The sequence below is a fragment of the Acinonyx jubatus genome, chromosome A1 (assembly GCF_027475565.1).
Source record: "Acinonyx jubatus isolate Ajub_Pintada_27869175 chromosome A1, VMU_Ajub_asm_v1.0, whole genome shotgun sequence".
NCBI lineage: Eukaryota > Metazoa > Chordata > Mammalia > Carnivora > Felidae > Acinonyx > Acinonyx jubatus.
Window position 1 is genome coordinate 169,761,640 of NC_069380.1, and position 27,345 is coordinate 169,788,984.

The 27,345-nt window shown below is 36.6% G+C and overlaps 1 protein-coding gene across 13 annotated transcripts in view; it reads left to right on the forward strand.

The window, feature by feature from the left end:
* The window catches only part of APC (APC regulator of WNT signaling pathway), a 172,994-nt gene that overhangs the window by 64,794 nt on the left and 80,855 nt on the right, over positions 1–27,345 (forward strand). Inside the window, exon 1 of one of the 13 annotated variants that reach the window (XM_027035960.2) lies at positions 16,629–16,762. The exons of 11 other annotated variants lie outside the window; for them this stretch is intronic. The gene's annotated coding sequence lies outside the window, so the exon portion shown is untranslated. Of the gene's footprint in view, positions 1–16,628; positions 16,763–27,345 lie in introns of those variants that run through there. One more of the 13 variants, XM_027035943.2, reaches the window with a different exon arrangement.

Here is a 27,345-nt window from a genome sequence, read left to right on the forward strand (position 1 = left end):
ACAATTCCAGACTTCAAGCTGTATTACAAAGCTGTAATCATCAAGACAGTATAGTACTGGCAGAAGAACAGACACTCAGATCAATGGAACAGAATAGAGAACCTAGAAATGGACCCACAAACTTATGGTCAACTAATCTTTGACAAAGCGGGAAAGAATATCCAATGGAATAAAGACAATCTCTTCAGCAAGTGGTGCTGGGAAAACTGGAGAGCGATATGCAGAAAGATGAACCTGGACCACTTTCTTATACCATACACAAAAATAAACTCAAAGTGGATGAAAGACCTAAATGTAAGACAGGAAACCATCAAAATGCTTGAGGAGAAAGCAGGCAAAAACCTCTTTGACCTTGGCTGCAGCAGCTTCTTACTCAACATGTCTCCGGAGGCAAGGGAAACCAAAGCAAAAATGAACTGTTGGGACCTCGTCAAAATAAAAACCTTCTGCACAGTGAAGGAAACAATCAGCAAAAGTAAAAGTCAACCGACACAATGGGAGAAGATATTTGCAAGCAACATAACAGATAAAGGGTTAGTATCCACAATCTATAAAGAACTGCTCAGACTCAACACCCAAAAAACAAATAATCCAGTGAAGAAATGGGCAAAAGACATGAATACAAACTTCTCCAAAGAAGACATACAGATGGCCAGCCGACACATGAAAAGATGCTCAAGTTCACTCATCATCAGGGAAATACAAATCAAAACCATATGAGATACCACCTCACACCTGTCACAATGGCTAACATTAACAACTCAGGCAACAACAGATGTTGGCAAGGATGTGGAAAAAGAGGATCTCTTTTGCATTGCTGGTGGGAGTGCAAGCTGATGCAGCCACTCTGGAAAAACAGTTTAGAGGTTCCTCAAAAAATTAAAAATAGAACTACCCTACGACCCAGCAATTGCACTACTAGGTATTTATCCAAGGGATACAGGTATGCTGTTTTGAAGGGGCACATGCACCCCAATGTTTATAGCAGTGCTATCAACAATAGCCAAAGTATGGAAAGAGCCCAAATGTCCATCGATGGATGAATTGATAAAGAAGATATATGATGGAGTATTACTCAGCAATCAAAAAGAATGAAATCTTGCCATTTGCAACTACATGGATGGAACTAGAGGATATTCTAAGTGAAATTAGAGAAAGACAAATATCATATGACTTCACTCATATGAGGACTTTAAGATAGAAAACAAATGAACATACAGGAAGGGAAGCAAAAATATTGTAAAAACTGGGAGGGGGACTAAATATAAGAGACTTAAATATAGAGATCAAACAGAGGGTTACTGGAGGGGTTGTGGGGGGGGGTAGGCTAAATGGGTAAGGAGCATTAAGGAATCTACTCCTGAAATCATTGTTGCACTATATGCTAACTAGGATATAAATTTTTTAAAAAGAGTGAATCAGAGGTGATAAAATAGAGACAGGAAATGATGGCCACTAAATCAAGAAATTTTGGTGTGAGTAGAACAGAGAAAAGGAGTCATATCTTGTGTATGTATGGTGGGGGACCCTAAGGTCAAGAAAGGGATTTGTAAAGATGAGTGATACTAGAGCCTGTTTGTGTGTTCATGAGAATGATCAAGTACAAAGGAGAAATTGGCAATGCATGAGAGAGGGACTGCTCAAAGATGACTTCTTGGATAGCCAAGAGTAGTTGGAATCCATTGCCCAAGAAAGGGGATATTGGTCTTTGATAGGAACAGGAGTGCTTTATGCATTTTAATAGGGAAGCAGTGTGAGCATGACGGAGATATGAGAGAATTTCTCTCCAGTGGAGTGAAGTAGGTCTTCACCTGAAAGTGGCATAGGTAGGAAAATAGGTGGGTTGTAGGTTTTAGAAGAGAAAAAAGGTACCAAGAAGTTAACTCAGAGACTGGGAATGCAGGCTTCCTAGGAAACACAGTAGTGCTGCCAGGCAGTGTTGAATATGTGTGTGTTTATAGTTGTACATTTAAAGTGAAACCAGCCAGCTCCATTATCTGACCATCACCACCTCCACACCGACCCCTGCCTAAGGGGATGTGAGAAGAAAGGAGACTTCCCTTGAGAAAGTAGCAAAGAAAGTGGTGTCATCAGATTTAAACTAAGATAAATAGGTGAGGATGTTCATTGAAAAGCTTGAAGGTGGGGAGGTATTTGATTAACTTATTGTTTTATTAGTTTCATATTTTTAATACCGTAATATTAAAATATTCTGTTTGATTGGGGCACCTGGGGGCTCAGTGGGTTGAGTGTCCGACTTTGGCCCAGGTCATGATCTTGCTGTTCGTGAGTTAGAGCCCCACATTGGGCTCACTACTGTCAACCTGTCAGCACAGAGCCTGCTTCAGATCCTCTGTCCCCCTCTCTCTGCCCTTGCCCTGCTTGCGCTCTCCCAAAAAATAACATTTAAAAAAATATATTGTTTGATTATATGTGTTACATACATTTCTCTGCTGTTTTATTAAATACACTTTTGATTGGGTCAAAGGAGTAATTGTTTAAAATGAGAATATAATTTAGATGAAAAAGAGAGCAGAGTTTTAGGAAGTCAGAGGATAAGGAGCTGTCTGGGGGATAGTTCATTCTTTTAATGGCTGCCTGTCCCTAATCCTAAACAAGCACAAAATGTTTTTTGAACTTTATGATATATTACTATTGTAAATATAGAGAAATAAATAAGAAATGAGCAGGCTATCCTATCCTTGTTCCTTTTTCACTTGTACTTCTTAAGGAATATTTGTTTCATTTACTCAACACAATTTAATTTCTACTAGATACCTGCGACAGGGATTGTATAGTTAGGAAAATTAAGGCAGAGATCCTTGTTCAGAAGCTAATGGGGGGTGGGTGGCCGGGTGGCTCAGTTGGTTCAGTGTCTGACTTCAGCTCAGATCATGATCTCCAGTTTGTGAGTTTGAGCCCTGCGTCGGGCTCTGTGCTGACAGCTCAGAGCCTGGAGCCTGCTTCAGATTCTGTATCTCTCTCTCTCTCTCTCTCTCTCTCTCTCTCTCTCTCTGCCCCTTCCCTGCTCTCACTCTGTCTCTTTATCTCTCTCAAAAATAAGCAAACATTGGGGCACCTGGGTGGCTTAGTCCGTTAAGCGTCCGACTTCGACTCAGGTCATGATCTAGGGGTCCGTGAGTTCGAGCCCCGCGTCGGGCTTCAGATTCTGTGTCTCCCTCTCTCTGACCCTCCCCCGTTCATGCTCTGATTCTCTCTCTGTCTCAAAAATAAATAAAGGTTAAAAAAAAATTTTTTTTTAAAAGCAAACATTAAAAAAAAAGAAGAAGCTAATGGGGGAAATAGGTGTAATTTCAGTTGGTAAATGATTTAAGTGCTTACTACAGGAGCATAGAGCATCTGACTACTTGGAATAAAGACAGCTTCACAGAATTGTATCTTGATGTATAAGAGGTAGTTCATTCATATTCCAAGCATTCAAGCAACTACTTTTGACTAGGCTGCTAGCTCTTGAGAATACAATGTTGAAATACAAGATGAGAGTCTTGTTCTGAAAGAGTTGAGTCAGAAAGATCAGTAAGTAAATAATCCCAAGTGAATGGTTAAAGAAGTAGTTGGTAAATTCAGGGACTTGGGGAAGCATACTGAGGGAGAGGGGATCTGACTCTGGCGAGAGAAGTTAGAGAAGGCTTTTGGGAGATGCCATCTAAACTGAGTCCTAAAAATGGGTCAGCATTAGGTAGGTGAAAAAGTAGGGGGTGAGAACCTTCCAGGAGACAAAATAGTATGACTTGGTGGTTAAGTGCACAGGAATCACGGTTGGAATGTAGCTGGAGTAGTTGCATAGCCTAGAGGTATGAAGGGCTCAGATCATAAAGGACCTTACATGTATTGCTAATGAGCTTGAACTTTTATTTTGTCACCAATTGAACTCTATGAAAGGTAAAAAATACTGATCTTGAAGGGTGTTTGTAGAAGCCAGCAATTAAGGATTATTTTTTTGTTAAGTATAGTTTAGTGCTATTTTTGTTGTTGTTAATATAAAAGTAATACAGGTCACTGTTAAAAATTTAAGAAGTAAAGGTGGTGTCAGGATGGCTCAGTTGATAAAACATACAACTCTTGATTTTAGGATTGTGAGTTCAAGCTCCACATTGAGTGTAGAGTTTACTTTAAAAAAAAATTTTTTTTAAGCAGTAAAAATTAAAGCACCACTCAATTCTACTCTCCAGAGGAAACCACTGTTAAGTTTGTTTTATTTTTTAAACCTTTCAAGCAGCATAGCATTCTTAATATTATAGGAGTGTTAGACAAACTATTTCAAAGCAAGTGGTCAGGGACCATGGGAAGAGGGTGGGAATCAACCCTCCAAGCTTCTCGACAGATAATATTTTATATAGACTTTTTGTGTAAAATAAATGGTTGATAAATCCAGTCAAGTTGTCTTATCACTTCATTGGAGACTTTTTTTTTTTGTAAAGAACTTTGTGTTTTCTTTTGTAAAACAATAAATATCACAAAGATCTCTTCTCTGTGAAAGTCTCAAGTGTTTTATTGAGCAGATATAACTATTTGTTTGAATTAAATTTTGGACCTTCTTTGTGAAAAGATTTAAAAAATGCCTTTTCCATATTGTATTGGGTATAGACTGCTTTGGGACCATGATGCTTATTGATTAATTGTTGGTGTCTACTGAGAAAGGTATTAGAATGTGAAATGAATTTTTGTCCAATTCTTAAGAAATCTTACTTTGTCCTTCTATAAAAGCAATGTGACACTTCAACTAATTCTACTCATTCTTGGAGGACTTGACAATGAAAGTTTAAAAAGGAGTGCCTGAGTGGCTCATTCGGTTAAGTGTCCAACTTCGGCTCAGGTCTTGATTTCACAGTTTGTGGGTTCAAGCCCTGCCTTGGGCTCTGTGCTGATAGCTCAGAGCCTGGAACCTGTTTTGGATTCTGTGTCTCCCTCTCTCTGCCTCTCCCCCACTCACGCTCTGTTTCTCTCTGTCTCTCAAAAATGAATAATTGTCAAAAAAAATTTTTTTAAAGAAAGTTTAAAAAGACATTACAAAGTAAATGTGAAGTTCAGTTTTAAAAACATTAATCTATATTGAAGGAGGGAATTACATTTATTCATTTGCCTTCATTTTCATTTCCCTCTTCCTCTTAGAGCATAATATTAAGTATTCATTTTGAATTCTTTTATTAGGTGACTCATTATCCTAAATCTTAAAATGACTCTATATGGTACTACTGGAGATAGTCCAAGTGACCAGAGGTTTCTGATTTGATTGACACAGTCCAGTAATGCTAGGTAGATTTTCTTTTTTCATTTTACTTAATAATAAGTTCGGATTATTTAGCAAACATTTATCCTTAAGTACCTAGAAGTGAAATAATTTTAGTTTATACTTTGCCTTCTATGTTTAAAATTTAGCATAAAGCAAGAAGAAGGGAACACTTTCAAAAAGGAAGCAAATGATACAGCATTAGGCAATATCAAATGCAATTGGTATATAGGGTGTTGAAAAAGTGATTATTTCCTCATCTAAGGTAAAGGATTTGGGGATATTGGAATGAGAATAAAAGTCTTGACTCAAAGATTTGGTTTAAGGTTCTAATAAATAAAGAAGTGCCATTATTAGGCTATAATTTATTTTCTTATGTACACCAAATTTTGTTTTTAACCTCAATTAAAATTGGGGTTTTCCTTATTGATCCTTATGTATTTCAAAGGCCGATGTATATAAGTTGATAAAGGATTCCTCAGGTAATCTAGGTAGTTTATGCTAATTAAAAAAAATTTTTTTAATGTTTCTTTTTGAGAGAGAGAGAGAGAGAGAGAGCGCGAATGCGAGTGGGGGAGGGACAGAAAGAGAAGGAGACACAGAATCCAAAGCAGGCCCAGGCTATGACCTGTCAGCACAGAGCCTAATATGGGGCTCGAACTCATGAACCACGAGATCATGACCTGAGCCAAAGTCGGATGTTTAACCCACTGAGCCACCCAGGCACCCCTATGATAATTTAAATGTTAATGTGATTTTAATTTTTAATTATGTTTTTCTTAGAGAAAGACTATTTTCAAAAACTCACTCTGCATGCTTCTTTTTCTTGTGTTCACAGTGATACCATAAACACTTGGTACTGTTTTGGTGACTTATGTCCCTGAGCTGTTAGTGTTAAAATGAATAGGGTTTATAAGTTTGTATTGTAAATTGTATTTTAGGGAGCAATCTTATAGCTATTTCTGGTTTTCAGTGAAGAGCAGAGTTAACATTAAGCGAGACAATTTTTTTTTTTAAAGGCAAGCATAAAGTCTTGTTTTAAACATTTCATTTTAAAAAATTGATCAGGATTTTTTTCCCCCAAGGGGATAGTTTAAAACATTGGATGTCCTGATTCTAACACTTTACCAGATTAGGACATGTTAAGAATTTAGAAAACAAAATATCCCCTACTTACATGCAAATATTTGAATATTTTGTTAGTTGGATAAAATGGTTGCCAAAGGTGACCTTGTGGGTTTTTTTGTTGTTGTTTTATTAACAACATAAAATTAATAAATAACTGTGTTGTCAAAATTGCTAAAATAACACCAAATAAAGCAAAGTTAGGTTTCTTGCAGAATATAAAATTTATTATTTTTCCCTGCCATTATATTTTCCAATTGAAAAAGTCTTTGGTCATTACATTTAACTATAAACTAATAGTAACATGCATATAATTTCTGATTATCTCCCCTCTTGAGTAGGAACTAGAAGCTAGTCCTATTAACTTCTGTGAATCTTGTCTCTAATTGTGTATCCTAACTTATTTGAAACATCTTTATTTTCATTTACCTATAAGATGAAGTCTAAATTCTTTAATCTAACAGACAAAATCAAAATCTTTGTCTTGAAAAATTCCTAAATACCTTTCAAGGCTAGTTCTGTTGCTATTTTCTGTCTGAAATTTTTCTTGATCATCTAGCCAGAAATCATCTAATCTCTCATCCTTTGATACAGATGTTGCCTTGTATTAAAACTTTTGTTGTAAATGTTTTAGATCCCCTACTTGATTCTAAATTAATGCCTAATTCATCTTTATATCATCTACATTCATACTTTCAGGAGTATGTATTGATGCATACTGTGCACGAAGCATTGTTCCAGGTGTGAAGGAAACAGCAGTGCACAAGAATCTAGGTTCCTGTCCTCATGCAATTTATATTCTACTTTGGTAAACAATGTGGGAGACAAAAATAAATAGATAAATAGGTACCTAGATAGAGCCTTTCAGATCTTAAAATGATTTGAGGACAAAACAGGATTATGTGGTAGAAAGTTTAAGGACAGTACCAATGTTGATAAGGTAACCATGGAAGGTCTCTTTGAAGATGTGACATTTATGCCAAGATCTGAATGATAACGATGGAGCAGTCATTTGAAGATTTGGAAGCAGAGTTCTTGAGGCTAAAGGAAAGGCAGTACAAAAGCATAAGAAAGAGTGCCGAAAGGGCAAGGCAGAAGAGGAGAGTGGGGATGAGGACAAAAGCTAGATTATGCAGTTTTATAAACCAAGGTGAGGAATTTGAAATTCTATTCTAACTTCTTTGAGAAGTCATTAACCATGTTGAAGCTTTTGAGGGATCATTTGTTTACGTTGCACCCACCCAGGATAATCTCCCTATTTTTTTCAGTTTTTATTTTAATTCCAGTTACATCTCCCAATTTTAAAATCAGCCAATTAATAACCTCAGTTATATCTGCGAAGTCCTTTTTACCATGTAATGTAGCATACTCACTAGAGTAACAACAGGGCATGTTTAACCTAATACATAGTTAACATATTTTAAATGGTACAAGGACAGTGAAGCAGAATTAACTCAGAGTAACCATGATTAAGTTCTTCATAGTTTTTCTTTCTTGGTTTGTTTGTTTGTTTGTTTGTTTGTTTGCCTTTACTGATGTGCCTACTACCACACACTGCTTGTATTTGCCATACCCCCATAAAACAACTCCAAACTATGTTTCTCTTTATTTAATGAAATTAACACAGACATGTCTTCTGCATTTAAAGAAATTTTGTCCTAGGTATCTAATAGAGAAATCTGTGGTTACTCACTGATATGGGCGAAGGGGATTTATTGTAGATTCCAAATAGACATTTTCAAAACTATTTTGAGTCTTCTCATTTTCACTTATTCTGATTATTAAAAATGTATTCATATAATAAATATTTATTGAGCACCTTCTGCACAGCCAGGTGCTGCAATAATCATCAGGATTATAATTGAACAAGTAACTTTTTATGAGACATGAGGTTCTAAACGAGAAGTACAAGCTGCTCTGGGAGATAACATACTTAGATATAATTTAGTGTAGGGAAGTGTTCATGAGACCTGAAAGGTGAGCAGTGTGATCAACATTGGCTTAGGAGTCAGACTGCCACTTCAGTGTTGTGTGTACTTGGATGAGTCTTTAAATTGCTTTAAGCCTCAATTCTGTGTGTTTGTGAATAGTGATTTTAAAAAAATTTCTTCAGAGGTTTTATTAGGATTAGATGACATATGTATTTGCCTAATGTAATGTCTGCTATTGATTTGGAAGCAAATTTATCATGAAACTAATGAAGGTTAATGCCCTAATTTCATAGGCCCTTCCTAAGCCCTTTTGCTGTAGCCCTAGCAATTTTGAATTAATTTGTACTTAAGGAGGGTTCCCCCACAATTTATATTTGCTTCTGGTCCCCACAAAATCTGAATCTGCTTCTGGACACAGGTTAGATGAGTAATAACTGTTAATTTAATTTCTTTCTCCTTCAAATGTGATTTCAAATTGTGTTCAACTTAGAAGTATTTAACTTTAAAAAGAAATTACAGATAATATATATTGAAATGTGTGTTACATGATGGAAATTTTACAAAATTCAGAAAAATTAGAATTTCTAAAATCCTATACCCAGGGAGGAGACATATTTTGGTTTATCTGTGCACATATATCATTCTTCTTTAAAAAAAAAAAAAAAGCTAGTTGGTATCATCTTAAACATACAATACTCTACACTTTCACTAATATTGTATAAATTATGTGTTTATATATTACATAATTATCTTCTGTGACATTTTATTTTTTATTTTCTATGAGTTTGGCTTTTTGTTTAGACTCCACCTATAAGTGATACCAAGCAGTAATTGTCTTTCTCTGTCTGGATTATTTCACTTAGCATAATGCCCTCAAGGTCCATCCATATTGTTGCAAATGGCAAAATTTCCTTCTTTCTCATGGTTGAATAATATATATTTTTTAATTTTTTAATGTTTATTTATTTTTATTATTTTATTTAAAAAAAAATTTTTTTAATGTTTATTTTTGAGACAGGGAGAGACAGCATGACGGGGGAGGGTCAGAGAGAGAGGGAGACACAGAATCTGAAACAGGCTCCAGGCTCTGTGCTGTCAGCACAGAGCCCAACGCAGAGCTCGAACTCACGGACGGCAAGATCATGACCTGAGCCGAAGTTGGATGCTTAACCGACTGAGCCACCCACGCACCCCTTAATGTTTATTTTTGAGAGAGACAGAGACAGAGCACGAGTCTGGGAGGGGCAGAGAAAGGGAGACACAGAATTCGAAGCAGGCTTCAGGCTCTGAACTGTCAGCACAGAGCCCAACGCGGGAATCAAACTCATGAACTGTGAGATCATGACCAGAACCGGAGTCAGACACTTAACTGACTAAGCCACCCAGACACCCCTCATTTTGTTGATAGCTGCTTTTGCTGTGCAGAAGCTTGTTAGTGTGATGTAGTCCCAGTTGTTTGTTTTTGGTTTTGGTTTCAAATCCAAAAAGTCATTGCTAAGACCGGTGTCAGGGAACCTACCTCCTATATGTTTCCTTCTAGGAGTTTTATGCTTTCAGGTCTTAATTTAAGTCTTTAATCCATTTTGAGTTGATTTTTGTGTGTGGTGCAAAATAGGGCATTCTTTGGCATGTGGCTGTCCAGTTTTGCCAGCACCATTTGTTAAAGGTACTGTCCTTTTCCCATTTTATATTCTTGGCTCCTTTGTTATAAATTAACTGACCATATACACATTTTTTCCTATTCTGTTCCATTGATCTATGCGTCTTTTCTTTGTCTTTGTTTTGTTTTGTTTTTTGTTTTTTTAAGGTAATCTCTATATCCAACATGGGGCTAGAACTCACAACCCTGAGATCAAGAGTTGTATGCTCTACTGACTGAGCCAGCCAGGCATCCCTGTGTCTTTTTTTATGCCAAAAGCAAACTGTTGTCATTATTATAGCTTTGCAACATAGTTTGAAATCAGGAAGTGTGGTGCCTCCAGCTTTGTTCTGTCTCAAGATTGCTTTGACTACTCAGGGTCTTTTGTGGTTTTACTCAAATATTAGGATTATTTGTTCTGTTTGTTTGAAAAATGCCACTGGAATTTTGATGGGGATTGTGTTAAATCTGTAGATTGCTTTGGGTAGTGTGGACATTTTAACAATATTAATTCTTCCATTCTATACATGGAGTGTCTGCATTTGCTTGTGTCTTTAATATCTTTCATCAGTATCTTATTGTTTTCAGCGTACAGATCTTTCATCTGTTTGGTTAAATTTATTCCTAAGTATTTTATCCCTTTTTATACACTTGTATATCCGACATAATTTTAATTCTCTTTAACTGTAACATAAGTATAATGAACCAAACATTTGTTTCAATCATTGAGGCTGTTTGTTAACATTTCCCTAGTGTGAACAATACTGAGTGTCTTTGAATATAATTCTTTGTGCATGTATCTGTATGTAGGATAATTTCTTTTAACTGGGCTTACTTCAGTATGAGCATTTTAAACATAGTATTTAAGGACTTTTGAAACTGCTGCTTATTTTCATGTATCCTTACTGACCCACAATATTATTTTAAGTTTCACCTATTGAATAAGATAGGTGAAAATGATATTCTTGCTTTTATTTCTTTGCTTCCTTAATGTAGTAGAACATTTTCTGTATATTTATTGGTTCTACATATTTTTTCTCATCTTAACTGCTAATATAGGCTTAGAGAGCTTTTTGACAGGAAGAAGTTTTTTCTTCTCTAAGCAGATGCCTCAAGCTGTATAGCACTCTAAATGAAAAGGCATTTCAAAATGGCCTCCCTCCCATAGTGCAGTGGGAACTTTGGCAGCTGAAGCTAGGAAACTGCTTCGTACTTAATCCTGGCAGCACATACTAATGCCTGGGCTTCATTCTTAGAGATTCTGATTTAATGGTGTTTGAAAACTTCTTGAAGCTCCTAAAGTGATTCTTAGTGTGCAGCCACCTAACCTTAAAAATTTGGTCCCAAGGCTGCATCGCATTTTTCCCATCTACAGGGCCCAGGGTTTTTATTTAAAGCATTCTGTTTCCTCTTAGAAAGTTATTTTGCAATAATATAATTATTCAGTATTTGTTCTACTTTTATTCCATGAGAGCATCTGCATTGGATACCTTTGGAGATCAATCTTTTTTATTTATTTTTAAATGTTTATTTATTTTGAGAGAGAGAGAGAGAGAGAGACAGCACCAGTAGGGGAGGGACAGAGGGAGAGAGGAGAGAGAGAATCCCAGGCAGGCTTCACGCTGTCAGCACAGAGCCTGATGTGGGACTTGAACTCACGAAACCATGAGATCATGACCTGAGTCAACATCAAGAGTCAGATGCTTAACCAACTGAGCCACCCAGGCACCCCTGGAGATTAATTTTGAATCATTCCTTATACTAATATTTAATAAGTACCTATAATGCACAAAATATTGTGCTACACACCATGAAACATGCTAGATAAAATCAAGTATGGCTCTTCCCTCAAGATTATTATAGTCATGGGGCGCCTGGGTGGCTCAATCAGTTAAGCGGCCAACTTCGGCCCAGGTCATGATCTCACATCTCGTGGGTTCAGGCCTCATGTCGGGCTCTGTGCTGACAGTTCAGAGACTGGAGCCTGCTTCAGATTTTGTGTCTCCCTCTTTCTCTGCCCCTCCCCTGCTTGCATTCTGTCTCTCTCAAAAATAAACAAACATTAAACAAATTTTTTTAAGATTATTATAGTCAGGAATAGGAAAGGAAATGTGCACACAAAGGTACAAAATGCGTTTGTGCCATAAAAGAGGTAGTAACAATGGAGAGAAGAGGAGGGTGAATTGATTCAAGATGGGATGGTAGATTACTTCATGGAAACGTATGTTGACGATGAACTTTGATTTGGACCAATAGAGCAATTAGTAATCCTTTACTTTAAAAAAGTATTTTGTAGTTTATAAAATCTGTCCAAAATTACCCATTTAATCCTTAAATGGTTCTATAAAATAGTTTAATTGGACTATTATTAGGATGCAGGTTCTGAAATAAAGTTAAGCTGTAGTGTGATAGGCAGAATAATGATGTGACAAAGGGGAATTAAGGTTACAGATGGAATAGTTGATAATGAGGTAACCTGAAAATAGGGAGATTATCGTGGATTGCTGAGGTGGACCTATTTAAGGGTCCTTGAGATGAATCTTTAAAAGTGTAAGAGGGAATGGGCCCCTGGGTGGCTCAGTCAATGAAGCATCCATCTTTGGCTGAGGTCATGGTCTCGCAGTTCATGAGTTTGAGCCCGCCTTTGGGCTCTGTGCTGACCACTCAGAGCCTGGAGCCTGCTTCAGATTCTGTGTCTCCCTCTCTGTTCATCCCCAGCTTGTTCATTCATATTCTCTCTCTCTCTCTCTCCCTCCCTCTCTCCCTCTCCCTCCCTCCCTCTCTCCCTCTCCCTCTCCCTCTCTCCCTCTCCCTCTCTCCCTCTCCCCCTCCCCCTCCCCCTCTCCCTCTCTCTTTCTCTCTCAAAAATAAAGATTTAAAAAAAATTTTTTTTAAATAATAATAAAAGTGTAAGAGGGAAGTAGAACAAGAGCCAAAGAAAGAGATGATGGCAACAGAAGCAAGATCAGAGTGCTGCAAATTGAAGACTCCACTGTTGCTAGCTTTGAAGATGAAGGAAGGAGGCCTTGAACCAAGGAATTTGGTCTCTAGATGCTGGAAAGGACAAGAAAACAAATTCTCCCTTAGGGCCTCCAGAAAGGAATGCAGCCCTGTAGATACCTTGATTTTAGCTTAGAATGAGACCCATTTCAGACTTCTGAACAGCAAAACTGTGAGATAATAAATTTTGTTGTTTTAAGCCATGGCCTTTGTGGTAATTTGTTATGGCAGCCATAGGAAATTTAATACAAATAGAAGACTATCAGTGTAAGAAAACTAATGAATTGATATGCCATTCAGGGCACTCCATGATTAAACTCCAAACTGACTCAGTTCCACTGTCAGCGGTAGAAAGCCATGAAATATTCTTTGAGCAGGGGTATAAAAAACTGTTTTGGTGTTTGCCAGTTAAAGAGAAGAAAGACTGGAGGTAGAAAAACTACTTAAGCTTGTAATGTTGGTGCTAGGCAGTTTCTTTTGGAAACTTTTGCCTCTTGAGGAAGATTAAGTCTGGCTTGTAGAAGACTATGATTATATCTTCCATTTAGTTTGTACATCACTAAAAATCCCATTGCCATTGCAACAGTTCAGCTCCTTCCCAGATTCTGTGAAAAATATAGAAAATATGGGAGAAGTGATCTTCATAGCCAATATGGCCTATGAGATTGGTCTCATTTTATTCTCTTTCACTTTGTCTTGCTATAACCCAATATAAATCTAAAGACCAGAGGTTTCTAAATGAATATCAGCTTTATTTGATGGTTTATCATCTGGAGAACTTAGATTTACACTGGCATGTGCTTTTTCAATACATAATTATTATTTTTAAAGAAACTTGATATCTTCATAGGCATAAATCTATTTCACTATAAAGTATAGAAGTCTCCCAGTAAAAAGAAAGTTAAATATTAACAAAGCATAAGAGTCCATTAAGATAACTGAAAGGAGCTCGAATTTTAACTCCTTTTATACTAGTTAATAATGTTGCCCATATTCTTATCAGTTTTTGAAGTCACAAGTCTTAAAATTAGCCCAAACATGTCTATGTTAAAATGGAATGCAATATTTAAGACATTAAAAATCCTATTCGTGGGGCTCCTGGGTGGCTTAGTCGGTTAAGCGTCCAGCTTCAGCTCAGGTCATGATTGCACAGTCCGTGAGTTCAAGCCCCGCGTCAGGCTCTGTGCTGACAGCTCAGAGCCTGGAACCTGCTTCAGATTCTGTGTCTCCCTCTCTCTCTCTGCCCCTCCCCTGCTCATGCTCTGTCTCTCTCTGTCTCAAAAATAAATAAAAACATTAAAAAAAATTTTTTTAATCCTATTCATTGTATTTAGTCATTAGTTTTTTTAAGCTGCAGAAGGTTCAGAAGGTTTTCTGAAATATGTGTTCATATTTATAGTATTTACTTACTAACATTTACTAAAAACAGTCAAATTTGATCATAAATGAACAGATATAAATGAACCAGATATTGAAAACCATGTTTTGTGAGTACAAACACGTTAATAGCCTTAACATACAATTTGTTGTTAGTATTTCACTTTAATCAGAACATATTTTTAGTGCAAACATATATATGTAGTGTAAATGCTAACATTTTTATTTAAATAGGGATGGCAGGAGCTGTATTCTGAGATACATGCAAACTGGTAGCACAAATTAATGTTTCACTGACCTTATTGTAAAATGTGAAGTTTTTACATTGGCTTGCTTTTAGATTTAAATTATCATGAGTATTGAACATGTAATGGTCAGAACTTTCTTCAGAATTTTGTCATTTGAATCTCTGACTTCTGCAATACATAACAGTAAAAATTTAGACATATGTTTTGGCTACAAACTGATTTACTCAATAAGAGCTTGAATCATAGTCTGAGTCAAGAGTAATAGAATTGTTTCTTAAGATACTAAGAAGTTATTTTTAGGAGCTTCTAAAATGTATTCTTTGTTTTGAAGGGTACTTTTTCTTTCCAGAAGTTTAGGCCTTATGAGGAATTATCTATTCTGGATTTGTCACAAATACTCAGTGACTGTATAAATAATTAAGTCTTGTTCAGTGAATCATGCACTTTCGGTAAGAGATTGAAAGCCTTTTGTAAAACTAAGTCATCCTGACGAAAGGGATATTTTAGATAGAATCAAATTGATTCACATGTTTCCTTTATTTCAAATATGAAGAGAAATTATTTCTAAATATATTTAAACTTTTAATATATAATTTTGTAATTACTAGTAATATGTGGTCAGTGTTCATGTGTTCATCCAACAATATTTAGAGGGTATTATTTGCCATATATATATGGCATTATATATGGCATATACAGATATGGTGTGTATATATATATATTTGCTATATATGTATGTATATATACATATGTATATACATGTATGGCATTATAAGATAAAGAGAAAAATATTCAAAAGCACAAAGGAAAAAGAAATAACTCCATAACCCCACTTTCCAAGGATGACCACTGTGAACAGTGGTTGTGTGTCTATGAGCATTTTGCTGTATCTATTATTTTTCTGATTCATACAATTTTTAATAAAATGGAAATGCTCCAAATATGCTGTTTAATAGCTTGCTGCTTTTGATGCTGTTGATTTGAAAAACTAAGAAAAGATGATAGTAAATAACATTTCATTTAAAAATCTGAAGTTAAATATCCTTTGAAATATATCATGGAAATTGGTCTCCTCCCCCCATTTAAATCAAAATTTAAATCTACTTTAAATTCTTGGCAATTTGAATTTGTCCTTCGAACTTTTGAAATTCTAAAAATAAGTAATTTAAGCTTCACTTGGTTCGATTTAAATGAAATATAGAAGGGGCGCCTGGGTGGCTCAGTCGGTTGAGCGTCTGACTTCGGCTCAGGTCATGATCTCAAGGTTTGTGGGTTCAGCCCTGCATTGGGCTCTGTGCTGACAGCTCAGAGCCTGGAGCCTGCTTTGAATTCTGTGTCTCATTCTCCCTCTGCCCCTCCCCCACTTGTGCTCTGTCTCTCAAAAATACATAAAAATGTAAAAAAAATTTTTTTTTTTTCTAAATGAAATATAGAATTTCCACTCAGGTTAGTAGAAGCTAACAGCACTTAACTGTGTCAGGGACTGCTGTAAATACTGCATCATGTATATACTTCTCCCATTTTGTAGGGGAAATTGAAACACTAAGCCTTTAAGTGACTATAGTCCACCCATCTAGTAAGTGGCAGGAGCAGATTCATTCCGGACCCTGTAACTCCATGATTGATCTCAACCACTCTATGCTGCCATCATAGCTTTTGTAGTAACTGTATTTTTAACAAATCACAAGTGACTTGTAATGTGAAGTGATTCATTGTAATATATTTAATAGAATTTTTTTTCTCTGTGCTGCAAGTAATGTAAATCTTAGCAAATGAGATGTAATTTATTATTCACCCACCTACCTCCAGCATCTCATGCTAATCTTTCTGTCCTGTGAACCTCCCCCACCCCAACCTATTATGCTAGTCAGCTTCCTTGGCTTCTGTGGGTTGCCGGGGAAAGGCGCGATATGGGCGCACCCACCAGCACTAGGTGCGGGCTAGGGCTCGGCTGCCGGGCAGTGGGGCGGGGCTTGGTGCCCTACTGCGGAGTGCGGAGTGCGGGTCTGGAAACCGAGCGTGAAGCAGCTGTGTAATCCTCTGGATGCGGACCAGGGCGCTCCTCATTCCCGTCGGGGACCTGCTGATTGGCTGGGCGTGGGCTCACGTGACCGACATGTGGCTGTATTGGCGCAGCCCGCCTGGGTGTCACTGGAGACGGAATGGAGGTGCTGCTGGGCTCGGAAATGGGGTAAGTGCTGGAGCCACGATAGCCTTGCTTGCTGCGGGGGGAGGGGGACGCGGTTTTCCCTCTCACTGTCTGAAACCGGTGGCCTTTCCTTGGCACAGGGTCTATTGCCACATGCCAAGCCAGGAGGCAGGGGCGTCTCCCCCCTTCCCCCCACTGCAGCACAGGAGATGGATTTCCTGTGCTTCTGATCCTGGGTTTTTGACAGAAGAGGAAGAAGGGGGGAGGGGTAGGAGTCTTAAGGGGAGTCTGGTGAGAAAGCTGTTTTTGAAGCTAGAGGAGGTTTTGTTTTTATAATGCCTGTTGACAGAGTGCAATAACAGTATCTAAGGAAACGGGTAGAGGACAACAAAGAATGGAACATATTCATGGCGAGGAGCAAAAGCTCTAGCCCATTGAAAGGCTTTTTTTCCTCCCTGGCCACAAGGACATATGCAGTGGTAGCCAAGAGAGGGGATACAAAGCTGCTGCTGATGGCTGATGTGAATCTAGTGGACAGGGCTACTTCAGAGAGGAGGAAGGGGAGGAGGCAGATACTGCAGAGCTTGAGTGATGGTTTTGGTTGATTGGAGAAATTTTGGTCACCAAAGTGCCTGCTTTTGCAACACATCTAAATGAACAGTAGTCTCTGAATAGGGTGGCAAAAAGATACCAGCGTCTTTGTTAGTTACAAGTCGAAACGGTAGTGGCATTTTGTAGATGACTGCAGCAGTGCTCTTCTCCCTCTGTTAGACTGAAAAGACAACTGCAGAGGAATAAGAAACCTTGCAGCAATGCTGGTGGTAGAACTCCTTTTACGAGAAGCCATAGTTTATAATTGTAAACTGAATAGGAGAAAAAAAATACTTAATTTTTTAAAGTAGGAAAAATACCAGGCTGTGAATGTTTTGGCAGTGGGATGTATCAGACACTTGATTCTACATCATAGAAGAGATGTTCAGATTCTTTCCTTTAACGTAAATCCTATAGGAAATGTTAATAAATTATGTATGAAGCAGTGTGGCTCTTTTCCTTTGTTAGTGTAGCTTTATGCCATCAACTAGGTTGTTCGAGAATAAATCACTATAACGTGAATTACTTTATGAAAAATTAGTGATAAATTTTTCATAGGCTTAAGATTTAAGATCTGTATTAAGTAATTTTATATTACTTTTGGTTACTTTTAGATATTATTGAATAAACTCCAAAGGCAGATATTTTAAATTAAAGCACCAAGGTTTTTCTTTTAGATTTATTTGTTTAGTAAACACTCATAAGATATACTCTTGATACAGAGTGTTTTCATTGCACTTATTTTTTTCTTGCTAAAAACATGTTTTCAGATTAAATATGATTTTAAATACCTTATCTTTATGCATATTATGACAGCCAGCCTGCCACACCTCCCTACTCCCTGAACTGGATGGCATTGGCTTTGTAAAGCCCTCGAGGATCAGGGACAGTGTCTCTTAAATAGTGCTTATGTGGTAGAAAGTCTTCTGAGAACCTGTAATTTTGTTTTAGTAATTTTTTTTCAACATATTAAGGAATTGGACTTGAATAAATTAGACTATGTAAAGTTTTCACTGATAAATTAAAGCAATTTTGTTCTTTATTTAAACAATTGTTTCTACTTTAAGAATTATTTGATCATGTATATCAGGGTTAATAGTCCTTAAGATCTCTTTTTTAAATCTGATGGAAACTGCAGCTAGAATTAAAGATGTCACATTAAAGTTGCAAATGAAATTTAATAGCTAATACCAGTCATTTCTTTGAACCTCAGTTAGCATAGTCTTTGGGAGTTTATGATTATCTTATTTTACTATTTAAATACCTCGGTGTAGCATTATTTTCATTTTAAAGTGTTAAGAGTATTCTTAACTATGTTGTGACTTTATCCAAGGTCATGTATTGTAAAAGGATATAAAGGGCATAGGTCTATAAAATATTTCATAATATCTCTTACTACATAATATACAGAATAGTATGTCATAGAAATTATTTGAAAAGTAATATGTCATTGACAAATTATTCATTAAATGAAAAATAAATCTTACTTGGTTTTGAGTTTCTAACCATGATAGAAGAATGCTTTGTAAAATATCTGCTAGCTAAGCAAATGGAGAGACAGCAGTTTTCATAATGACATTCATAACATCCTTTTTTTTAAAAGAGCATCTCATTAATCATATGCACACTTTTAAATAGAATAACATTAAATTTTAGTACTTTCTGGAATTAAATAACTAAATTAAGAAAAGTTGATTTCTTTCCTCTTGTGGTGTGAAATACCTAACATAAGACTGAACTGTTGATTTTTGTGGTCTTTGAAATTGAACTTTAAGGAATTCAAAAGTTAAATATTCATAAATATGCCCGAGAACTGAATCAAAAGCTATTTATTGACGCTGTGTGGACTTTTGTCCTATCATTTTTCTCTATTTTTTAGTGTCATTAATTACACATAATTTAACCAGTCTTTTTATATTAAATGTTATTCTTAATTTTGACCTTCCCCCTTCCTGCTCCCCTCCCTCCCTCCCTCCCTTCCTTCCTTCCTTCCTTCCTTCCTTCCTTCCTTCTTTCCTTCCTTCCTTCCTTCCTTCCTTCCTTCCTTCCTTCCTTCCTTTCTTTCTTTCTTTTCTTTCTTTTCTTTCCAATCTGTGTGGAATATTACTTAGCCCACAAGATGAGATAGAGCACTTTGATATAGAGAAGATGAATAGTACTCAAGGGAGTACATTCACTACATATTTGAGTACCTACTAAAATGCCAGACCTATAAAATGTATTGGAGAATCAAATAAAACATGGAAACTTACCTCCAAAAAAGAGAACTAAGTGAAATGTCATTGCTAGTTAAAGACTGATTGCTTTGGCTACTCCTAGGATCTTTAAGGGTTTATATCACCTAAAGTATCTTCTAATTTAGAGAAATTGGTAGTTTGCGATTTGAAACACCATGCTTTATAAAATCTGATTGGAATCACAGATGATTCTGAAAAGTAAATTACTTTCAAATATTAAGTGTCTTGACTATAAAGTGAGAAGTTTGGATGAAATGATTTCTAGATCTTCTAGTTCTAATAGTCAATAATCTGTGGTTCTTGATTTCTGTCGGGTCAGCTTCTAGAAGGAAAGGTACACCAGCTCTTATTTTGGTATAGGTGGCTTCTCACATATTATGTAAAAGATACGTTCTCAAAAATTATTTTTTGTAAATCAAATCATGACATCATCAATCCATATAGGGCAAGACTTATCCCCTTTATTCCCACACCCTACACCCACTCCCTTTTTACGCATTCATTCAAATGTGTTCTTAAACATGCATCAGTTCTTGTGAAATAGTTAGCATGTGTCGTAACTCCCTAACTTTTTAAGGTTGAATAATATTATATGTATACCACATTTTGTGTATCCATTCATCTGTGGGTGGACTCGGTTTTCTTCCATCTTCAGGTATTGTGAATAATGTTGCTGGGAAGGTGGGTGTACAAATAATCTCTGAGTCCCTGCTTTCATTCCTTTGGGGTATGTACCCAAATTTGTTTTTTAATTTACATAATTTTTGAACATTTTTAATTCAATACTGTTTTTAAGATCTACATATCTTATTTTATGTCTGTGTAGTTTTTTGTGCTAACTCTTCTGTATAGTGTTATGTAGTATCTATCATTAGTCCTCTGGGAGGGTCCTAGGTTTTTTCCAAATCTCTTTTTACCACACACACTGCTACATTGTACATCCTACTACATGACTCTTTATAGACTATGTTAGTTTCATACTGCATAAAAAGTTACTGCAAATCTTAATGGCTTAAACAGCAAATATTTATTATTTTAGAGTTTCTGTGGAGCAGAAATTCAAAGTGTAATCTGGCTTACAATCTCATGAAGTTGCAGTCAAGATGTCAGCCAGGGCTACAGTCATCTGAAGGTTTGACTCAACTGGAGAATCCACTTCCAAGATGGATCTCACATAGCCTGTTTCTCTTGACTTTTGGCAAGAGGCCTCAGTTCTTTGCCATAGGCCTCTCCATGGAGCAGCTTGAGTATCTTCTTGACAGGGCAGCTGGCTTTTTCCCTTGATCCCAGAAAGAAAGATCAAGAAGTAAGCCATCTAAGACATAGTTTCAAAAGTCACACCGCTACCATATTTTCTTTATTAGAAGTGAGTCATTAAGTCTAGCTCACACAAGGGAAGATAAATTAAGCTCTACCTTTTGAAGGAATAGGGTCAAAGAAATTGTAGATATGTTTTAAACTACATGGCCAATGAGAAATTTCAGTGGAATTTATTCCTAGGAGAGGGATCTCTGGATCATAGGGCATTTTTTCCTATTGCTGTTGTAACAAATTACCACAAATTTGGTGGTTTGAGACCACACATTTATTATCTTACAGCCCTAGAGGACAGAAGTCTAAAATGGTTTTCACTGGTTCAAAATTAAAATAGCAGCAGTGCTGCATTTCTTCCAGAGGCTACAGGGGAGAATCCATTTCCTTTTTTTCTAGCTTCTAGAGGCCACCTCTATTGGCTTGTAGCCCCTTCTTCTGTCTTCATTGTCAGCAGCATATTAAATCTCTCTCTGACTCTGACCCTTTGTTTCTGTTGTCACATATGCTTTTCTGACTCTGACCCTTCTGTCCCCTTAGAAGAGCCCTTGTGATTACCTTAGGTCCACCTATATAATTCAGGAAAATCTCCCCATGTCAAGATCCTTAACTTAATCATATCAAAGTCCCTTAAGCTATGTAAAGTAACACGTTCATGGGATTCAGGGATTAGGATGTGGACATCTTCTTGGGGCCATTGTTCTGTCTACTGTAGGCATATATACACACAGTTCTTTATTTTTTTTTAAGCTGAAGTTTTGTAGTTTTTTTTTTTTAAGTTAGTTATACTTTTGGGAATGAAGGTTACTTTTTTAGGTAAATTCAGATTTTCGAGTACCAGATTTGTTTAAAGTATAGGGTATAATGTCACTCATATGGTAAATAAACATAACATTGAAGAGTATTGAAATAATATTCCACCAACTACTTTTAGATTTTTGGTTTTATTATCACTTAATCTATGTCAGTATATCACCTACTTCTGATATGGTTTATAATAGAAACGTTAAAGCAACATGGCCTCCTACCTTTTAGGCTTGTTATCATACCATTTCTGTAGCTACTCTGTCCAAACCTCTTCTTCCTCACAGTATGAAGTCACCCAACCACAATGTGGTTCCAGACCATATTTATGCTCTTACTTCCCTCTTTTCCCTGATTCCTCTACACTGGATTTCAGCTAAATTAAATTGCTATCTATTTTCCCAAATATACATCATTTTTCTAACCTCTGAACTTTGATCATGCTGTTCCTTTTTCTGAAATACTAACCTCTTACCTTTATGTTTGTTACTATTTATGCCATCTTTCAAGTCCCTTCTTAAATGGCTTTTGCATTCTCAATGTTTTTCCTAATTTTCCCAGCAAGGTATTACTTCCATAGCATTCTATCAAATGTTTTTTAACACAAATTTGTATTTTTTTTTTTTTTGAGAGAGAGAAGGCGTGGAAGGGGGGTGCAAAGGGAGAGGGAGAGAGAATCTTACGCAGGCTCCATGCTCAGCATGGAGTCGGATGCAGGTTCTCAATATCATGATCATGATGTTATGACCTGAGCCAAAATCAAAAGTTAGATGCTCAACCACCTGAGCCACACAGGAGCCCTATATTTGCCCTCGGATTGTAAATAGTTTGCATCTTAGCCTGGTTCCCTTGTAAGTCAGAATCTTGAGACAAGGCCTTGGATGAAGTACTTTTTTTAGGAAGTGATTCTAGGAATAGAGGGCTAGAAAGAGTTAAGTGAAAAGGGACAGCCAGAATAAGTATAGGTTCTCAAGTCAGTTGTCACTTTGGAAAACGGTGGCTTGATCTGTTAGGACTTTCTGAGGAACCACATAGAATTAATTATCCAACCATAAAAAGAGTATATATACTAGCTTCCATTGCCCTTTAGTCAAGGATTGCCCCATCAAACATTCATTCTTTTATCGGTTGTACATGCATGAATGTCGGGGACCCATGCTGGGGTGTCTCTAGGACAGAAAGCAAAAGATACCCGGTATAGCTAATGTACAGTCAGTTTACATCTGAAGTTAAAGGCAACCAAGGGAATGTAAGGTGGTACACAAACATCTGATACATTTGTATACTCACCTGATTTACCCATGCTGCTAGAATATTACTCCTTTGCTAGATAATAAGATACTTGAGAATAAGGAATGTTTCAACTTATCTTTCCCCTTGCATTGGTCTCATAAGGCTCTTGTGACAGAGTACCACAGACTAGCGGCTTAAAACTGTAGAAATCTATTTCTTTACAGTTCTGGAAACTAGAAATCCGAAATCAAGGTGTCATCAAGATTGGTTCCTTCCTGGAGATACTAAGGGAGAATCTATTCCGTGTCTCTCTCCCTAGCTCCTGGTGGTTGCTGGCAATCTTTGGCATTCCTTTGCTTGCAGCTGCCAGTTTTTGCCTCCATTGCCTCCACTGGAGCAGACTCCAGTTTTTGCCTCCATTGTTACATGGCATTTTCCCTCTGTCTTGGTGATTCCATCTCTTCACTTGGTCTTGTTTTAAGGATACCAGTCATTGGATTCAGGGCCCACCTTAATCGGTTAAGACCTTATCTTAACTTGATTACATGTGCAAAGACCTGCTTCCAAATAAGGTCACTTTTCAGAGATACTAGGGGCTAGCTACCTGTGATTCAATGTATCTTTTTGGAGAACACATTTCAACCTAACAAAATCTCTATATAATATTTGTATGGTGTCTTGTGAATAGTAAATTGTCAAATGCTTGTTGATTTCAATTGTATAGCCATAGAGACAAATCCATCATCTTACTATTTAACAAAAATTTTTTTAACGTTTATATATTATTGAGAGAGAGAGAGACAGAGAGAGAGAACGCATGTGCCCATGAGTGGGGGAAGGGAAGACAGAGAGGGAGACACAGAATCCAAAGCAGGCTCCAGGCTCTGAGCTGTCAGCACAGAGCCCGAAAGGGGGCTTGACATCACAAACCGCGAGATCATGACCCGAGCCAAAGTTGGACATCTAACCAACTGAGCCACCCAGGCGCCCCCATCATCTTACTATTTTAATGGAAAAGTCATCTTAGACATTCTTTGAACTTGTATCCTCTTTTTCTCTTCCTTGCTCTCCGTGGCTGATAAAGCACTGCTTCAGTTTATTCCTGCTTGTTATTTGTCTTTTTGTGGCTGTCACAGAATAAAGCATTTGGGAATTAACAAAAGCTAAGTATTCGAGAGGTGGCTGGGTGGCTCAGTCAGTTGAATGTCTGACTCTTATTTTGGCTCAGGTCGTGATCTTGTGGTCCTGAGATTGAACCCCACATCAAGCTCTGCACTGAGCATGGAGCCTGCTTACGATTCTCTGTCACTCTCCCTCTGCCCCTCTCCCCCGTTCATGCTCTCTCTCTCTCTCTCTCTCTCTCCTAAAAACAACAAAATCTGTCTAAGTGTTCAATAATAAACTTTGTCTTAAAGGTGGAGAAAACAAAACTCATCAAAAACTCAGCAGCAGCAGAAAGACTCATTATTAGCTGGAGAGGACAGGAAGATTTTATGTTAAGGCAACAGAACTATGCCTTAAACGATGGAGATACTGCAAAGCAGAGGAAAAAAGGAAGGGACATTCAAAAAGGAGACAAATTGTGAACAAAAGTACAAAATAGTCTACACGGGATAATGAGGAGGGATTTGAGAAGGGTTATATTGAGACCTAGTAGAACATAAGTTTGGAAGTTTGGTAGACTTAACCGATATAACAGGTCATGAAAACTACATAAAGATAGTATTATATGGTCCTTAAAAGCATGAGCATTAGAAACAGGAGTTTGAAATCTGGCTTAGCAACTTGATTTGTGTTCTTACGAAAATTATTTAGCATTTTGAAGTCCCATCCCTTAACTCTAAAATGGTGAGTGATAGCTACCTTACAGTTTTGAAGATTAAATGAGATATATATGTAGGGCACTTGTACTACATAGTGTATTTTAAGTATGCAGTAAATGGTAGACTTTATAAATTTCACATACCAAATACACAGAAAAGCACATATAAAGGATTTAAGTGATAGAACTTTTTACACTTTTTCCTTTTTTAAAACTTCAGTGGGTTATTTCTGAAAATTAGTCATGTTCTTGGCCACAAGGCAAACCTTAAAAAATTCTGAATAGTAGCAGTTTTGAGGGCAACAGTCTCCAGTCTAATAAATAATCAGTTAGTGGCAATAAAAAAATGACTCAAGTCATTTTATACACTTAATAATTGAGAAAGATCTAGTTTCCCCCTAGATCAAAGAGGAAATCTATTGAAGTTATGAATTGTCAAGAAATAAAAAGGAAAACACTTTATACTAAAACCTATGGGACATAGCCAAGCTTACACTGAGAAGAAAATTAATACCCTTAAGTACTTACATTATTAAGATAGAAATTGATAAACGAACATGTAAATAGAGTAAGGAAATAAATGAATTAATATTCAGTTTAAATAACAAGAACAAAATAAATCAGTTGGAATTAATGTAATTAGTTAAGGATAAATACAGAAATGAATAAAGTAATAAAGTTGTAGAAAGGATATATAACACCAAAAGTTTATTTTTTTGGTAAAGATCAATAAAACAGATGAAACACTACCAAGTCTGATTAAGAAAACAAAGGACCAAAAGAGCACAAATAAGAAAAGTGGCAAATTTTTAAATGAGAGAACATATACAACTCTGTGGTAATCCACTTGAAAAGCTAGAAGAAATAATTTACTGGTGAACTATTAATGAATCAAATAATAAAAACTTAAAAGGAAAATGCCTAAAAATTATTTACTGAAATCTTAAGAGCAAGACTATAAAATGGTGAAACACTAAACCATTCCTATTAAAATCAGGGATAAGATCACTATTCAACGTTATTTTGAAGTTTCAAGCTAACAAAATAAGGAATGTGTAAATACTGGGAAAGAAGAGACAAAAATTATCTTTACTTATAACTTATATAATTATACCCAGAAAATACATAAGAAAAACTATTAGAATTCATGGGATAATTTGAGAAGGTGGGTGCGTAAGGGATATGTATTAAATAAAATCAGTAGTTCTTACCGGTATTAGCAGTATCTGGCATGGAATGGTGTTTATTCACGGCAAATAAAACAACAACAAAAAAACAAATAAATTTGATAGAAAAGGCATAGGAACGTTTCTTGAAAAAAAAACTAGAAAATTTGATTGAAGGACTTGAATTATTCATGACAGAGAGAAGTTAGATTTAGTATCATAGAAATGTAATCTGCCTCAAATTAATAGAAATGTAATGCAATAACACTTCTAAGTATACATGAGAGTTTAGCAAATGATAAGAAATAACATTTCTGTTCAGTGGAAAGGAAATGTTTTATTTAATAAATAGTGCTGATATAATTGGTTCTCCATATGGGAGACAATAAAGTACTATACTCATACCATATATAAAAACAGCAATTCTATATGAATTAAAAACCTTAAAGTAAAAATAGAGTTTCTCATGCCAGCTAGTAAATTAATCACTGGCATTTATCACCTCTTTCTCCTAAGACCCCATTTAAGTGATAGTAAAAAAAAGTTTTTTTTAAGGTATGTACTTATAATGCCATAGAGTGAGAGGGAACCAAATAGAGGTTGCAGCAAATTTCTGGAAGATGAAGAAATCATGGAAATTAAAAATGATTGCTAAAAATTAATCGAGGACCTTAAGACTTCTTAGTTCTCTGTTGTTTCCAGCATAGCAGGTTGTTTCCTGTTATTTAAAAGTGAAATACTAATCTTGAGAATTTTTCAGTAGCCTTTGAAACTATCTGGGCTACCTTGGGGTGTTTAAATACCTGAAATTATCTGGGCTACCTTGGGGTGTTTAAATACCAGAATTGGAAATTCATGTTCTGGGCCAGGTGTCAGCAAACTGCCATTGTCTTTGTAAAATAAGTTTTATTGGAACATGGTCATGCCCATTTATTTAGGTATTATCTGTGGCTGCTTTTGTGTTAAAACAAAAAGGAGATTGTGACAGAAATCTTAGGGCTCACAAAGCCTTTTCAGAAAATGTTTGCCAATTCAGGTAATTTTGGTGGCCATCTTGGAGCTTGTCCTTACTGGGAATAGGCTTGGATAGACTCCAGCCAAAGTAAGTAGGCATTTACAGAATGCAAGGAAAGGAAGGATTGAGCAAAGAATATAGCAGATAGGAAACTGAATATCATCACCTATTGGGTCTTAGTAGAGAATAGGAAGAGAAGTAGAATGGAAGATAAGGACCTGCATTGGTTGTTAAATAAAGAGAAAAGAATTGGGTGCCAGGGTGACTCAGCTGGTTGAGTGTCCGACTTTTTATTTCCGCTCAGGTCATGACCCCAGGGTTGTGGGATTGAGCCCCACGCTCGGTTCTGCACTGAGCATGGAGCCTACTTAAGATTCTCTCTCTTCCTCTGCTCCTCTTCCCTGCTCATGTGTTCTCTCTCTCTCTGTCTCTCTGTCTAAAATTTA